We start from the raw sequence: 6,363 nt of genomic DNA, 5'->3' as shown, positions 1-6,363 counted from the left end.
TTTCTTTTGTAGGTTGTGCATCGGGTCTTTGCTGAGACCTCTTACGATGATGCTATGAGCGCAGCCCTCAACGCTTCTCACGAGGATGGGGAACGGGTCGGCTTCCTGCTTGGTCTAGGGTTCGTTGAGAAAGGCGTCCCGCCTTCCAACTTCCCTTTGTACAATGTTGATACTGAAGCTGTTTACGACCAAGCAGTGAATCAGTACGCCGCCTTCTCGCATCCGGTGGTGGAGAAGGTGAATGAAGTTGCTGCTGCTGATGATGGGCTAGCTATCCTTAAGGCTTTCCTTGAACAGCCACGCTCTACTGACGGCGCTGGTCCAAGTGGAAGTGGCCCTGAAGCCTGATCCTGAAGATCCCTTCCCGCTGCTAGGATAGATTTAGTTTGTATAGATTTACTTTCTTGTAGGCGGGTAGTTACCCGGCCATTCTTGTAACGAATATTTATGAAATGTAAATCTTTGTGCGGCTAAGACCGCTTGTTTCATTGGATTCCTTGCTTTATAAACGTTATATGACATACATACTTTAGTTTAAATTAGCAATTTTCCAAGTGTTTAGAATAAGTTAACCTTTGAACGTGGTAGATAGGTGTGAAGTTTTGCTTCCTCTTCCGTGATTGTGCGGGTAGGACCGTCACTTGCACGTAGTAGGATGGCTAAACTTTACCATCTGACCTGCGTGTAGGTTTTCCTCATCTTTGAGGATAAGTTAACCTTTGAACGTGGTAGATAATAGGTGTGAAGTTTTGCTTCCTCTTTCGTGATTGTGCGGGTATGACCGTCACTTGCACTTAGTAGGATGGCTAAACTTTACCCATATCTGACCTGCGTGTAGGTTTTCCTCATCTTTGAGGATAAGTTAACCTTTGAACGTGGTAGATAATAGGTGTGAAGTTTTGCTTCCTCTTTCGTGATTGTGCGGTATGACCGTTACTTGCACTTAGTAGGATGGCTAAACTTTACCCATATCTGACCTGCGTGTAGGTTTTCCTCATCTTTGAGGATAAGTTAACCTTTGAACGTGGTAGATAATAGGTGTGAAGTTTTGCTTCCTCTTTCGTGATTGTGCGGGTATGACCGTCACTTGCACTTAGTAGGATGGTTAAACTTTACCCATATCTGACCTGCGTGTAGGTTTTCCTCATCTTTGAGGATAAGTTAACCTTTGAACGTGGTAGATAATAGGTGTGAAGTTTTGCTTCCTCTTTCGTGATTGTGCGGGTATGACCGTCACTTGCACTTAGTAGGATGGCTAAACTTTACCCATATCTGACCTGCGTGTAGGTTTTCCTCATCTTTGAGGATAAGTTAACCTTTGAACGTGGTAGATAATAGGTGTGAAGTTTTGCTTCCTCTTTCGTGATTGTGCGGGTATGACCGTCACTTGCACTTAGTAGGATGGCTAAACTTTACCCATATCTGACCTGCGTGTAGGTTTTCCTTATCTTTTTTTTTTTTTTTTTTAGGATAACCTTTGAACGTGGTAGATGATAGGTTGGAGTTTTGCTTCCTTGTTCGTGATTGTGCGGGTAAGACCGTCACTTGCACTTATAAGGATGGCTAAACTTTACTTACATCATACCTGCGTGTAGGTTTCCCTTATTTTTAACGTTGTGTTTATGTGGGTTTTGCCGCCTTCCACACGTAACCACTTACTTCTTCCCGTTTATGCGGTGAATACCGGCACCAGTGGGAAGTTCATAAGTATAAAGGTAAAGACATTATGAAAGGAGAATCATTTCCATTAGAAGTGGCTCTAGGCCTTTTTCTTTACAAGTTTTGGAATTGATCTACATATAACATTTGCGTAATTGAGCTCCATTCCATGTTCTTGGGATGGGAGTGCCATCGAGCCTTTCGAGCCGGTATGCGCCCTTTCCCAGGACTTCTTTGATAATGTATGGCCCTTCCCAGACCGGGGCCAGCTTTCCCGGGCGATCTTGGTTTGAAGCCTCGTTGTTACGCAGTATGTAGTCTCCTATATTGAAGTTGCAGAGTTTTACCCGCGTGTTGTAGTACTTTTGCATTTGTCGTTTGTAGTTCTCTTCACGCACTGCGGCTAAGTCTCTGCGTTCCTCGGTTAGCATAAGATCCAACCGTCTTTCCGCATCATTGTCTTCTGGCTGAATCAAGACCCTTGGTGAGGGTAGACCAATTTCGACCTGGACCATGGCTTCAGTGCCATAGGTGAGGCTGAACGGGGTTTCTCCCGTACTGGCCTTCTTCAGCGTTCTGTTTGCCCAAAGGACGTGCGGAAGCTCGTCCACCCAGCCGGATCTGTGTTCCGATAGTCTCTTCTTGATGCCTTCGACGATGCTCTTATTTGCTCTGTCCACCTCACCATTACCTTGCGGGTGTGCCACTGAGGTAAAGGTGTGGGTGATTTGAAGTTCTTTTAGCCACTGTTGTAGCTTCTTGTCAGCAAAGTTGGTGCCGTTATCGCTCACCAAATTCTGTGGAAGTCCAAAACGACAAATAATAAATTCCCAAATAAATTTTTTGATATGTTTCGCGGTTGTTTGGGCTAAAGGTTTTGCTTCTATCCACTTGGTGAAGTAGTCGATGGCTACCACTAGGAACTGAACATTTCCTGCTGCTGTAGGAAATGGGCCTGTCACATCGATGGCCCACTTCTGAAATGGCCATGAAGAAGTGACTGGAACAAGTTCATTATTCGGGCGGTGCGTGTTGGGTGCGTAAAGCTGGCAAGACCTGCATTTTCTAATGTATGCCAGTGCATCCGTATGCATCCCCGGCCAAAAGTATCCCGCGTTGTTTAGCTTGGCTACAACAGCGCGGGGACCTGCGTGTACTCCACAGATGCCTTCGTGTACTTCCCTTAGGAGGTAGTCAGCATCTTGGTTGTCCACGCATCTTAAGAGTGGGCCAAGAAAGTTACGTCTGTAAAGGATGTCATTGTCGAGTTGATAATTCAGTGCCTTACAGCGTAGTTTTCTTGCCTGTGTTTTGGACTCCGGTAGTGTACCTGTCGCAAGGTATTTTATTATTGGTGTCATCCACGTTTCCGTGCCGGTTTGGATGACACAAATTTCCTTGTGCGGGACCGAAGGTGTCTCGAGGAGTTCAATGCGGATATCCTTTCCTAGGTGGGTAAAGGCTAATGAAGCAAGCTTGCTTAACGCATCCGCAGATTTGTTTTCGCTTCGCTTGACGTGTATGACTTTGCAGTCATTGAAATCGCGCATAAGGGATTTTGCTTGTGCGAGGTACAGGGCCATTGTGTCGTTCACGGCCGTGTACGTCCCGTTGATTTGATTGGCTACTAACATGGAATCCACGTGGGCTTCCAAGTTTTTCACTCCCATCTTACGCGCAATTCTCAACCCAGCCAGGAATGCCTCATACTCGGCTTCGTTATTCGTACTTGGAAAATCCAATCGAATAGCGTAGGTGTATTCTTGGCCCGCTGGGTTGGTTAGCTTTAGCCCTGCGCCTGAACCCTCGTTATTGGCTGCCCCATCAGTGTAGAGTCGCCAGACATCATTGATGTCTTGTGCTGGAGAGGGTTGAGCCTCTTCCTGGCACTCTTTTTCCCGCGATGCAGGCACTTCTGCAATAAAGTCGGCCAGAACCTGGCCCTTTATGGCTGGTCTTGGCTTATACTTTATCGCGTATTCTCCCAACTCAATTGCCCATTTGGCTAGGCGTCCCGATAACTCGGGTTTGCCTAGAACGTTTGCAAGTTTGAAGTTGGAGAGTATGGTGATTGGGTGACCCTGGAAATATCGTCTTAACCTGCGTGAGGCGTGTAAAAGTGCTAAGACTAATTTTTCGAGGGTAGAGTACCGGGTTTCTACGTCTGTTAGGATACGGCTGACATAATAGATTGGCATCTGGATGCCTTTTCGCTCTACTAGCAGGACTGCCCCGGTTGCTCTATCAGTTGCGGAAAGGTATAGGATTAACTCCTCTCCCGCTTCTGGTGCTGTGAGTGTTGGGAGTTCGATCAAGCGTGACCGAATCTCCTGAAAAGCTGCTTCCGCTTCTGGTGTCCAGCGGAAGTGCGTTTTTTTCAGACAGTTTCTCAACGTTGACACGAAGGGGAACGACTTATCCGCGTGGTTTGCCAAAAAGCGATTAAGTGCCACTAGTCGTCCGTTCAGTGTCTGAGCCTGTTTGATGGTAGTAGGTGATTCCATTTTGATAATGGCTTCGACCTTTTCAGGGTTCGCTCTGAAGCCATCTTTAGTGACGATGACCCCCAAGAACTTCCCTTCTTCCGCTCCAAAGGCACACTTGCTCGGGTTGAGCTTCATGTTTATCTTCCTGAGCGTGTTGAAAGTTTCTTCGATGTCTTTCAACATCGCTTCTGGGTCAGGGCTTTTGATAACCAAGTCATCCATGTAGACTTCCAAGTTCCTCCCAATTTGGGAATGAAACTCTTTGTCCATCAGGCGTTGGTATGTGGACCCGGCATTCTTAAGTCCGAATGGCATCATTTGATAACAAAATGTGCCATCGGGCGTCCGAAAAGCGGTTTTGTCCTGATCATCAACGGCCATGTGGATTTGATGGTACCCCTTATACGCGTCCAGGAAGCATTTAAGGCGGAATGGTGCCAACGAATCCACCTTAAGATCAATTTCGGGTAACGGATAACAATCTTTGGGGCATGCTTTGTTCAAATCCTTGAAATCTATGCACATGCGCCATTGTTTGTCATTCTTCGGTACCATAACGGGATTTGCAACCCAAGTTTGATATCTACTAACGCGTAAGATGCCTGCGTCAAGAAGTTCCTTGACTTGGGTTCTACACGCGTTAGTTTGTTCTGGCCCCATTACTCTACGCTTTTGTACGATCGGTGTGACAGCCGGATCGCATTTGAGCTTATGCTCTGCCTTACTCCGGGGTACACCAGTCATGTCAGCTGGTGTCCACGCGAAGATGTCGGCGTTCCTTTGTAATAAGCGTTTAAGTAAGGTGCGTGTGGGATCAACAATTGTTGGGCCAATGGTTAAGGCCTGGTCAGGGTACTTGCCATTGAAGGCCCATCTTTCTGGTTCGGTGATGGTTGGTTTAGCCATCTTTGGTTTGGGTTTAGATGAGACAGATGTGATGCATACCTGGGGAATGCCGGTGATCATCGCTACACCCTCAGCTGTTGGCCATCCCATCATGCCGTGGATTGAGGATACCACGGCGTTGAATCTTGCCATCCCGTCTCTCCCGAAGAGAATGTCGTACGTGTGGTGTGGCTTCCTCATCACGACAAAGTCCACATCCTCTGTGCGGGAGTGTTTTCCATCTGTAAGAGTGACGGGGAAAGATAGGATACCCAGGGAGGTGCTTGTGCTGCCATCAAACCCTTCCATCGAGGCGCAGATCGTCTCCAGGCGCTCCTTGTCTTCGTCATCTAACTTGTCGAAGAACTGCCTGTACATCACCGTTGACGAGGCGCCGTTGTCAGCAAGAGTGCGAGAAGTGATGTAGTGCCCCAGCTGGCTTTTTATGACGATAGGGCCTTCTTTGCTGGGTCCTCCTGGCACTCGCGGGAAGCGCACCTCAGCTTCCTTCCATGCGCATGGTTCTGGCGTTCGCCTTTTTCTTCCTCTGATGTTGCCATGAACCATGTTGATGCTGATGTCGACGGGCTTTCGTCCGTTGCCCCGGTACCGGTTGTCGCTCCGTCCTCCCTTCTTGATTGATGCCACCAGGTGTGCCAATCTTCCATCCTTGACGAATGCTTCAACAATGTCTTTCAAGGATGTACACTCTTCCGTACCATGAATTTTTGTCCCGTGGAAGTCACAGGATTTGCTCTGATCCGCATTAGGTCGGTGTCGGATCGCTGGAGCTTTTGGCCACGGTAGCTTTTCAGTGGCAAATATCTCCGTGACGCTTTTGGTGAGTGGCGTCCACCGGTGCTTTTGGCTTGAAGGGTGTGTGTGACTTCTTCCGCCAACAAGAGGGCGAGAGCTGGATGAGGTGTCAAAGTTTACCCTTGACTGCCAGATACCTAGCTTCCTTTTTTTGTTCTGCCGGGCGATCCGGACATTGTTCTCTCTTGTCCTCTGCGTGTAGAGGTGTGTACTCTGGGGAAGATCCCTTCCCAGTTGCTTTTCCGTCTCGACAAAGCGCTTTGCCGCCGTCATGATGGCATCCCATGTTGATGGCATGCCATCCTTACCCGTCAATGTGCGGATAAGTTCTGGGTATTCGGCGCCTTGGATGAAAGCGGCGCGAACCAGATCTTCACTTATGTTGCCGAGACTTAGCTTTTTGGAGTTGAAGTGGGTGATGAAGTCTAGTAAAGATTCATCCTCCTCTCTCACGCAGTTGAGGATCGTCCACTGTTCTTCAGTGTACTTCCTCTATTGGCTGAAGTGCTAGCTGAAC

This window comes from Bidens hawaiensis, unplaced genomic scaffold, assembly GCF_021521415.1.
Source record: "Bidens hawaiensis isolate Kalapana, Puna unplaced genomic scaffold, B.hawaiensis_p1.1 tig00007411_1, whole genome shotgun sequence".
Classification (NCBI taxonomy): domain Eukaryota; kingdom Viridiplantae; phylum Streptophyta; class Magnoliopsida; order Asterales; family Asteraceae; genus Bidens; species Bidens hawaiensis.
This window is presented reverse-complemented; position numbering follows the sequence as displayed.